Below are 11,933 nucleotides of genomic sequence, written 5' to 3'. Positions count from 1 at the left end.
AGTTTGTGTTTGTGTGCAACAAAGTGAATATAAGAGAACTGGTAAAATATTTGTGGAAAGTAGGGGGATAGGAGCTACTGTATTAGAGTAGTTATTGTAAGTATTTAATTTATTTGCAACTATTAGATGTTTGATTTTTTTATTTAGTTCAGCATTATCCCTGATATGTGCTTAATCCACAGTCCGAAAAGTCAATGGAAAGCTTAACAGTGTCTCAGCTGTTGGTCAAGCACCATATGTACTTTAATTAAATTCAGATTTTAAGTCAGCTCACTTTTGAAGCCAGACTAGTTCTTTCCTCTGTTTGGGTAATAATTTTGGGGGGTAATAATTGGAGGAGGTGTTCATTTGTAGACATTCCCCATTATCTCTAGTTCAAAAGCATCTGGTTTACTAAGGCTTCTACATAATATGAGAAATTGCAGAATAGTTAACAAGAAAACATCCTAACACCAGAAAATAGTGAGGGAGTGATGACTGGAATGGCATGGGAATGGATTTGGCATGGGAATACATATATTTGAAATCTACTTTAAAGTCTGTAAAGATCAAGCAATTTAAATTCAGTGCAAAAGGTCACACAAAACTGAGAGAGATGCTACTACTGTTTTATTGCATTTGTTTTATTCAAGATGCGTAAATGTGTATTATTTATTCATTAAATTAGTCTTCGGTTCCTTCGATATTGCTTCAGCGTAATACAAGTGTGTAGTTCAGAGTTAACACAGACGAGTGTGGAGTTAGTGCAGCGCAGCTAGTGCAAATCAAGCCTGCTCTTCATGCTCTTCCATGGCTAGCACCAAGTTCAGAGAAGCCGTAAGACTGAGACACACACAGAGTCACTCAGGCACCTGAGTGTCTGGCCATGTTTTTCTGTGCCCATATTGGAGATATTTTGCCAGCAGAGAAGAGAAGGAGGAGTTGAGGAAAAGGAGATCCCAGGTATTTAAAAAATAAAATTCCTTCTTGAGGTTGTACATATTGTTTGCACATCCTTCCAACTGGTAACAATGCCTAACTATTTTCTTGTTGAAAGATTTTTTTACTGAAAATTACATAGTTCTGGTAGAGCAAGTGGAAAAAGGTTTTGAGACAGCTGTATAAAAGGCACGTAGAATCTGAATTTTCCAATTGCTTATAGTTACTAAAAGGCATGATAGCGCTCCCAGTATGGTACATCAATTCAAACTGTGCAGATGTACCACATTATATTGCAATACCTCTTCGCCTGAGATGTTCGTTGCTAAATTTATGTCCAAAGGAATGCAGCAATGGACAATGGAAGTGCTTTACTAAAGGTGAAAAAGTGCATTCCTCCTTCGCTTCCTTTGTTTACTAAAAAGTCTGAAAGTATTGGTTCTAGAGAAGAAACGTAGCTCTTTAGCATAAACATATGATTGGCCGTGTTGCTGTTGAACCTTAAATACTTGAAGAACATTTAAAAAACAGTGGTTTCTCCTCCCGTACCTCACACCAGCCCTGTTTTAGCAAAAGCTTGATCGGGCCTAAACTGTTTGTCACTATCCCAACATTATAGGGCTCAGCTGTTAATAGAAGTATTGGAATATATACTAAAGGAAGCATATGGCTTTGCAGATCAGGGAGGAATTTATTTAGTGATAGAATTTTATTTACAGATTGCTCATTAATTCTTTAAATCAGCTTTTGGTTACAAGAATTTGCTTAAGTTTACGCAACATAAATTGCATACAACTACAGCTCAAATTATTTCTTATGAATAATGTATTTTAACAAATACAGGCCTTTAATGTGTTTGCAGTTGATTTGTAGTCAGTTCATAATTTTTATGTCTGAGCTCATTCTTTCAAGTTGTTTACTCGTTTGTGTTAGAAGTGGAATTTTACATATCTCCAAGTATTTACTATGCGATTTTCAGGGTGTATGATTTATTGCTTGAGGTGCTTTTTTCCTCTGCTTGAAAGTCTCTGGGAGTCCACCTGCCTAACAGCCTCCTGAAACATTTACTGTGTTTGTTTGCCATGCAGGTAATGGAAACAGATGTGTAAACTGATGAAAAACATTTCTGTTTCTTGTGCAAATATTAGTTCATGCAATGGTTGTGCTATCATCTAATTAAATGCTCTTGCGTTCCTCCTATATGATAATGCACATGTCCAAATATTTATGACTAAATAAATGTATGCATAGATTGGCATCATTCAGATTGAAGAAGCAGAATAAACCATGAGAAATATTCCAGGAGGAAATAATTTTATTGCAAAGTCATGTTTTCTGAAATAGGAATGTTTCTTTCAGATCAGTTTCTGAGAAACTGCTGGAATGGCTGCTGTTTCTGGACCCAGATGTCCTGGTGTGCAGCCCTGCTCACCCTCACGCAGGCCCTTTTGAGCTGGAATGGCCTCAGGTACATCTCTTGTTTCGTCTAACTGATCTGTTTCAAATTGCGATAGCTTAAGTTTCTGCTTGCCTCCCAGCCCTTTGCTTGTTATTCAGTCACCCAGAGTCTCCAGTCACACAGATCCCCTGAGAGGTCAGGGATAACAAGCCCTTGAAAATGAAATGGCTATTTTCTGTTTCGTTGCTTTGTCTGGGCAGCAGAATTTCAAGGCAGCGCAGGTCTGCAGGTCGGATGCGCACCATCAGCTCTGCAGCCAAAAGGCTGCTCGTCCTCCCCAGGAAGGAGAGTTGCCATCCCTGCAGCCCCTGCCCTGGCGTGAGGGCCCCGTGGCTGTGGCCCAGTGAGGCTCACCTTGCGGGAGACTTCAGACATTTCCAGGAGGTGTTGAGGCAAACTGTACTTGGGCCTCTCGGAGGAGGGAGTGTGAGCGGAAAAAGGGAACAGCAGGCTTTGGCTGGGAAGTGAAGCTTCATATGTTGTGCTTTTACACCTGTGTGTGCAAACGGTGCTGAAAAGGAGGCAGTTTTACTTTTGTGATTCTGTCCATTTCAGTCGGTGGGTGCTAGGCGTATGCTGTACAAGGGAAGGAGCAGCAATTAATACAGCATGTGCTTTGTCCCAGAGTGATGGTAACTTGCAGTACTGCTGCTTTAGCAGAAAGAGCAATCAAGTCATAACAGGCAATCAGGGAGAGACGAACATGGGAACACTGTCTAAGGGAAAAAGACCACCATTTGAGCTCCTTGTTATGAGCCTTAGGCTTCATTTAGGCTCAGGTCTGGGGCTGTGCTGTTTAAGTGCAGCACAGCCTTCCTGGAGCAGTGCTAGCTCTGATGAGCACCTGCGTCACTCTCCATGTAAGATACGAAACCCAAAGCTGTACAGCTTTTTGAAACTTTCACACTGTCTTCTGAAAAGCTACTTAGACAGAAATGTGCTCTGCCATTTTTATCTGTGCTCTGCTTAGTACTGTCACGGCTGTGTTGACTTACATTCTGCTGTGATTTCTCCAGTGCAATTTTCCTCTCTTGGAGAGTTAAGCCGGTCCTTAACATGACTAGCTAAAAAAAAAAAAAGTGTCTGTAAGGGTGCTGCCTATTAATATGCCTCATAATTATTACATCCTGAATCTATGTTCAAGAGGCAGAATTTCAGTTAACCTCTTTGGCTGGTGGGAGTTTCCTCTCAATGCAAGTGAGAGGGAAGAGCCAAATGTTGGGGGCTCTGCAGCTCGATTCCCTAGCTCCTCCAGTCTCTGAGAAAAATGACTTACAGTTCAGTTTCCATGGATCAGTGGCCATCATCTTCTGTGAAGAGACTTAGTTGCCAGGACAACTGTTGCCAAGACAGACTGGTTTTCCTTGGGAACAATTTTAGTGTGTTATTTCTGTACAGTGAACCATCTCCCATGTCTATTGTTCGACCCAAGCGAGAAGCTGTCGGAGTTTTAGCTACAGGTGGAAATTAGGAAACGGTAGGAAGGGAAAACAAGTCTAATTACCAAAAGGGAGTTTACAGTCCTACATAGATCTGCACCAAGTTCGTGGTCTGTCAAGACTGTGCGTGCACTCTGCAAACATGGGCCCCAAGACCCAGCATTGGAAGCCTCGTGAGATCAAAATGAATTCCCAACCTTACAATTCTCTTTAAAAATATTTAGTTGGGAATAGGATAAGGTCCTTGGGGATATGCTGTATCATAGTGCATAGCTATAAAAGTTCTTATGATTGAGTACAGTGGTTGTGATCTACAGCCTGCATATGCTGGAAGCAACAGATTCCACCACCTCACCTGACCTGGGAAATGCTGGTGTTTTTTGGAACGACTGACATGCCCTCAAAGGACCACTCTGTTCCCTTTGAAATTGCTTGTGAATTTTATATCACCTGAAAGATTGCCTTAGTTTCACTTTGTTAATGGTATATATGCAACAGTCAAGAATGCCTCTTGTTACAGAGGTTTTTAAAGTTTATGATTCAAAACTTAACCACTCCTGTATTAGTTTCCAGTTTTTTTGCATGAAATACTTTTGGTTCAAGTGGAAAATATCTTTGATTATTGTATAATATTAGACAATAGTCAACTGAATGGTTGTAAGCTGGTTAAATGGATAAACTGTTCCCCCAAGAAATACAAAGCAAATTTAACACTGTTGTTGTTGTCCACCAGAGGTCACTTACAGGCCACTTTATTCGTTACTGGCTGTGCTTTCACTTGCCTAGTTAGCATCTGTTGCTTCACATAATAAGTACTTCTGGATCAGCTGTGCAAATGCAGGTCCTGAAGACCCTACTAATGACTTTGAATCTTTTCTAGAATCGTTAACATTAAGAAACAGGAAAGCAAAATCCTGCTAAAATGTAAGAAAAATCATGAAAAACTGTGAGGATTTCATTGATCCCATAATCTCAGTAGGTAATCTCAGTAACTACACCGTGCTTCACAAACTTTGCTGTACATACTGAAGAATTTTCAGTGTGAACAGACTCTATCCTGTATTACTAAATTCTTATCTGAATTCTTATCTGCTCAATCTTCACAAAACATCTTTCAATGTGCATTTAAATTGAGTAGCAAAATGTGTTTACAACTTCTCATACTTCAACTGTATGTGAATCTCAGCTGTTGTGTGCTTGCGGAGGCCTTTGCTTCACAATTTTTTGTTGCAACATGAAGAAAACCCCTGAGAAGTCTTTACTTGACCAATTAGTTGTCAAATGTGAACAAATCATCCAATTTAGGCAAAAGATGCCATTCTGCATCTTCTATTGTGGCTAGAGTGAAAAGCTGGAAATCAGACGTGGTGTTTTACGAGCCCTTAGGCATCAAGAAAAGGCCTGTGTTTGAAGCAGTCTGAACAGAAGATAACCCCGTTTCATTCATGTTTCATTCACAGCGGATGAAAGAAGAGGAAAAGCAAAGGGAAAGACCAAGAAAGTTCTTCTTCCTCCAAGATGAATGAAGGCCAGAAATTCTCCATTAGTGTTAGACCCCATTAGCCCAATGGTTAGATTATGTGCTCTGAACTTTGTATGAATGGCATTTATTTTTGTTTTGTTACTTTTTGATGGCAAGATTTAACCACTTCTTGCAGAGAGCAACATAGCACTGAACAGTTTGGCGCCGTACACCCATGTAAGCATCAGCATATTTTTTTTTTATTCAGTTTATTAAATATCAAAGTGTAAACTGTGGTTTTATCATGAAGCACTGTAATTTATCTTTGTATGTGGGTATGCTAGAGCAGAAAAAACCACTGTAAAATCCTCTGTCTCTCTATCTCCCTAATTCTTCTGATATTGGGACAAGATTGTAGCTGCTCTCAAATATGAAGGTGTAAATATGTCATGATTTTACACTGTGCTTAGTTTTCCAATTGCACTAAGCAGTGTGTTCTTCGCAGAAGTCAACCAGAAAGCTGGGTGAAAAGTGACCTGGTGGCGGGGTAAAAACTTTTCTTGAGTGATGGGTGGTCAACGCACAGATACATTACAAATTTACAAGGTAAGTTCCCTTATATCTCTATGTAGGTGAATACAGAAGTTGTTTGACTTTATAGTCAAACTTTTACAATGTAGGTAAAGCAGAACAGCTGACTAGGGATGGTAAGAATAACATCTTGATGTTATCTTCTTTCTGAATCTCATGCTTTTAAAACTCAGATCTTTTTTAGCTCAGGTGACAGGAAGCTCAGTCAGCAAATTTTCAAAAGGAGAAACTCGGTATGTGTGTTCTTAATAGTCAGTAGCCCCAGTGAGGGATCCTGTGTGAATTGTGAACTTTATCTGAATCTCAAACTGAAATTCCTCTGAGTTAAGCAGGTTGGTTGGAGTTTTTTGGTCTGGTCTGCTTCAGAACTGTCTCAGTATCTTACAGCTTCTGTAAAGATTATATGGTCAATCTTGCAAACTCCAAAGTACAGACTCAGCACCTCTGCAAAGTCTGTTTTAAATAAGGAACAGGAATCAGTTTTGGTTTATAATCTTAGGTCCAGACTAATATGCAGTCATTTGAAGTTTGAGGGAGGGGAAGGTGGTACAAAATTCCACTTTTTTCCTAGTTTGTCAGCTTTCTGGCCCAGAACAGAAAAATAATTTAAAGAATATCTGACTCTTATTAGTGTCCACTGGAAACTTGCTGGGATCTGCTTGTTTAGGTCTTTATTTTTATACATAGACATGAACTCAGAGCGTTTCTACCGTGAATGAAGGGTGAGACTCTGTAATAGTAATAACACTGTAATTCCTATTCCTACTTATCTGCGTTATTGGTATGGTATTGTTCCCACTACGTAAGTTCCCTCCTCTCTCACAAGCAGTTGATACTTTTACCTTGCTCTTAATATACAGAGTGGACAGAGGGCGTTCAAAGATTGGGGTTGACTCAGTGTGCAAGCCTAAAACAGGAAGCAACTGTTCATCCGCGTAGTCTCTGTGGCAGCCTGACAAGTGAAAAGAAAGAGATAAAGAGCTTCAGCTCTGCTCCATCCTTCTTACTGTGTAGAGATACGGATGCATGGTAGGTTACACAGGCAAGGGAGAAATCACTATTAATTCAGAAGAAAAAGATCCTGCATAGGACAGCCTCCACTTTATATCTTTCTAAGAGCTCTAATTAAACTCACTGTATGAGCACCTATTAAGAATGGTGGTCCATAATGCCTGGTCTGAGGTTTTTCTGAAACAAGGTTATTCCTAGGGTTTTGTTCTTCAAAAGTCTTTAATCCTGACTGTAGTTGTTGCAATGAAGAGCTTGAAATACTTTGTAAGCACCTGGTTTTTGGGGATAAGAGCACTCTGTTTGGTCTGACATCAAAGTGAATCAATGAGCTAGCTGTGCATTTCTATCCACTGCTGTAGCCGTATATTCTTTTGCAAGTGTCTAGAAACTGTCACCCTGCTATGCTGTGATGAAAATAATTGGGATATAGTTCCCACTTCTGTTATTCCCATATGATATTGCTTCTGGTGAAGAATACTCAAAACTGATGGCTCCAAAGGTAAGTTTCAAACTTCAAAAGCCAAGTGTTCTCATGTGCTGAACTACTTGCTTCTCCAAGGAAATCTGCAGAGAGCTGCACCATATATCAAAGAGCAGCCAGGAATAAGACCATTCCCCAAATGAATGATATGCAGAAAGGAGGTACATTCAAGGATCTAAATAGTAAGGAACTCAGTACTCAAACTGGGAATCAGGAGAACCAAATAATTCTGGAGGAAGGGAAGGCTGTATAGAAATAAGGAGATAGAAAATAAAATTACAAATCCAGTGAAGACAACAGGTGTCTAATAATTTATGAATACTAAGCTACCTGCCCTTATGATTTTTATTTGTCACTTTATGCGGGAATTTACAATAGTCTTGTAGGTTTGGATACCGCATAAAACATGCTGGGTTTGTCACAGCTTAGTAAAATTTCTACAGTGTGATAAAATATGTTTCAGCAAGATGGTGTCCTGACCTGGCGAGGACCTAGAGCTGGGGAAATTGCTGAGAATTCTATCTGCTTCGTAGTTCTGCTTTTGTGGGCAATCAGCCTTCAGGGAAGTTCAACAGACATGCAACAAAACAGACATTTTTGTGGGTTACAAGGTTACAAGATGAGCCTTGGATGCATTGTGTTGAGACCATATAGATACCATGTTTTGTTCTTGGCCACAATAGTAAAGGTCAGTGTGGAAAATTCAGCTTCCTATTTAAAAAAATAGATCTCTAATTCCAAATCTCTGTTTAATGATGTTGGCTCTACAAGTTTTGATGAAATCACGGTTGCCAAATAGCACTGCTCTGAACTGATGTTTTCATTTTATTTTTACTGAGCCTAAATTTATTCTAGCTGCTGAACAGGAATTGTACAAAGGCAGCCTGACAGCCTACAACATCTCTATCTAATGCCACCACATCAAAGAACAACAGCCCCAGAAATGAGATCTTGGGAACAAAATCACTCCTGACACTGCTGCAGGGATAGAGAGTTGAAGCTGTTTTTTGCAGCTGGAGAAGTCATTTGTACCGAGACAAAGCCAATGTGTGTCCAAGGCCAGGCAAAGAGCAAAGGGCTCACTCCCAGAATGTCATGTGCAGTACCTGTAAATAGGGGTGGTAGGATTGAGGTAGGCAATCATTAGGATTATGCAAGACAGAGATAAGTCAGTAAGCAACCTCTTTCCAAAGTAGAGCACAAAATTACAGCTTTTAGTAGAACAGTAGGAGATTTTTTTATTTTTTTTCTCTTGGCAGGCTTGTCCTCATGGTAAAAATCCAGCTGGTTTCTGTTCCATTTCTTCTCTACTGCATTCTGTTGCGCTGGCTGTCAGGGAAGCCAGTGGTGCGATAAGAGTTTCACTGTGTACTGATCAAGCAAAGGTGTTTTTAAGTAAAGATCTCTTTTGCTGTGATAAGTATTTGACCATACTGAGGCCGTGCAACCCTTGCGGGTGCTGACGTGCCAGTTCGAAAGGACTTTCGTAGGCTGCTCTACCGGAGCATGGCAAGCTGATGAGGAGGACTGTTAGCAGGATGTAATCTGACAGTTTAATAGCATTTTGTCCCTGAGTACTCTCTGTATAAATGTAATATCTGCTTTTGAGGAGCAGTTTCCCTAGTATTTGGCTTCAACAGGGTTGTCCTGTTCTGTCAGACTCTTGGGTTTTGGGCTAATGACTCAGAGATGTCAGAGCTCTGGTGACAGACTAGGTCTGGAACAGGGACTTCCTCCTGCCTCTTCCAGGATCCCTTCCCTGCTCTACCTGCATTGGGTGAATCATGTCATAAAGCACATTTTATGGAAGAACAAAAGAATTACCTGAGATCTCTGTCTTTAAATAGGACCTCCAGAACTAGCTACCTCCTAAATATAAAAGTTTCATGGCATCTTTCAAGGTCTAATTCTGATCTCCCTGCTGAGAAAGTCTTCAACTGTGTAAGCCTTGGGACCTGAGGATTGTCATTACATCCATGCTTTGTGGGATTCTCCATCTTCTATAAATATAAATATGGATTGCAAAACCTGTTTTTTCTATTTCAGGTCCCTAAGATTTACTCCATTTTTTTGAGAAATTTGGAACATTTTGCTTTTTTATCTTTTTTTTTTTTTTTTTTAATTTTGCACCATTGTTGGTGCAAATTATGATTAGTCTCTTTGGAAAGTGATTTCATTGCTAGGAACCCCTGCCACCCGTTTGCCAAAGGTAAACAGGCACTTCAGCTCTTCTAGAATGAAGGATTGGGGTGGCCAACTTGGAAAACTTCGCAGGTAAAAAGATCTCAGCTTATCGCAGGCAAAACCAAGGAAGGTTTGTGTGAGGTTGAATCTGTGTTGGCAGAGAACTCCTCTGAAAGCTTACCACTTTGTTTTCAAGTTTTCTTCTGTTGTGATGTTATTTTGAGCTTTGTCTTGCTGCCTTCATGGGAGACTGCAGCAATGTCAACTTCCCTGGTATTGGATAATTGACATAGTATAAAATTTCAGCAGAAGGAAGTCCTTAGCGCTGAAGGTAAGAACTGGCTTGAGTCCATGAAACTGGATAAGAAATATAAACCAGGATTCAACTTCTGTTATACTAGTTAGCTAAATACCTTTCCTTATTTTATTTTAGTGTATGCCATTGCCCCAGATTTTGATGTGAGCCTAATGGAGAAAGCACAAAGGAGCGTATAGAAAAATGGTGCTTCTTAAACTCCGCTTTTTATCCTGAGGATAATGTTCTCACAGTAATATGCTAGTGATTATACTTTATATTGTACTTTATTAGATGAAACATGACAGGAGAAGCTGCTCTCTGTGGGTAGTCTTTTCTGAGGCTTAGAATAAAGAGAAATAATTCAGGTGACTAGCAAAATTCACGCTGGATTTTATTTTCTCTCCTTACCCCAACCTGTCAACCAAACGGTGCTTTCTTAGTCTTGTTTTTCATTTTAACTGGGAGAAAATAAGGCCAGTTGACTTTAGTATGTGGCTTTTTTACTATAAAAGTTTGTAAGCTCATGCTTGTCGTAGTTTAATTTTATTTTTTCAGTTAAACACAGAATACATGGGACATGATTGCCTCAAATTTGACCCTCATGTTAAAATCAAGGACAATTACTGTGGTGCAACTCATCAGAACGTCATGCAGAGCTTTACCTTATGATGTTACTGCCTGCTGCTGTTCTGCTCAGAGAGGGCAGCAAAGTATTGCAGATCTGAGATCCAAGAGGACTTTAGCTTTGAGATGTAATACTGAGGAGGAAATGTATCTTATTAATATACAAGGTCTGAAAGGAGGAATTGGGAGGCAATCAGATCAGTACTACTCAAAGGCACTTAGGCTTTTTGTCCTTTAATCTATGGGTGTTTGCTAGTAGTGGAGATGCTATCAAGAGAAACAGCTTAATCACTCTAAGTTCAGACATACAGCAATCCTGATAGCTGTGGAAAGAGTCAGAATACGGATAGTATAGGATAGAATAGAATAGAAATGAAATAGAGTAGCTGAAGAGTTCAGGATTCATCCCAAACTGGAATACTGTATGGCTCTTTGGCACAAAGAGAAATGCTTTAAATTTAGACATACAATGAGCAAAACGCTGAAATGGATTTGCAGCACAGTGAGATTGATGACTGTTGCTATATTAGGTATTCTCATTGCACCTGGAGATTTTCAGATTCTTATAAGCTTGGTGGTTTCTTTTCTGGTTTCCATGCATAAAGATACAATCAGAGGCTAGATGAAATGGTTCAGACGCCATCCCTTGTCCTTGGTCTTTTGGCTGAAGATGGGAGTGTATTTCTTAGGCAATGTAGGCAACTCTTTCCTAGGCAATCCTTTAAAACGATGTAATCAAAGAAATTAATGAAATTAATCTGCTTGATTTGTCACAGATCTGTGGAAGTAGCAATGACTCTTCTTCAGCCTTTCAATGCCTTGGTACTTTGGCTTTCACAGTTGATGGTAATAAGTTCAGTTAACAAAGATAAACCTGAAGAGAAAATTTATTCCTGACTGATAATTCAGTGCAGTGCTCCTGCAGTCAATGGCTTACCAGGCAGAGGTGGAAGAGATGATCCCAAAGGTGAAAAGGGAGAACCAGGAACAGAACTATGACCACTTAGCAATATTGTATTTTTGACACTCCTTATCATCCCTTTAGTCTTGTTCCATGCCTCCTTCATTCTTTCATTTTGTCCTTTTACTTCTCTCTTTTTCTTCTGCCCCATTAACCTTTTGTAGGCTCTGCACAGTTTCAGGATGCTGAAAATGTTTTCTGCATTTATAATACTACTATAGATACTTGACTTTTAATAAATAAAAAAGTACAATACGCTTTCACAGCAGCCCATAAAACAGAGATATAATGAGATTCTAATCTGATTGTACCATTTGTACTCTGAATCACTTACAGAGTTTCCTATGATACTCTACTAAATGATTATTGCTTTTTCTTTCCAGGGGCCAGCACTCAAAACCAGAAATCATGCTTGCTAGAGTTGGCTACTAATCTGATGGTCATAACTTGATTGCTTCACACTCACTAAGTCCCAACAACAGAATTCCCCCAAGGCATGTTTTGC

The sequence above is a fragment of the Larus michahellis genome, chromosome 6 (genome assembly GCF_964199755.1).
Source record: "Larus michahellis chromosome 6, bLarMic1.1, whole genome shotgun sequence".
Classification (NCBI taxonomy): domain Eukaryota; kingdom Metazoa; phylum Chordata; class Aves; order Charadriiformes; family Laridae; genus Larus; species Larus michahellis.
This window is presented reverse-complemented; position numbering follows the sequence as displayed.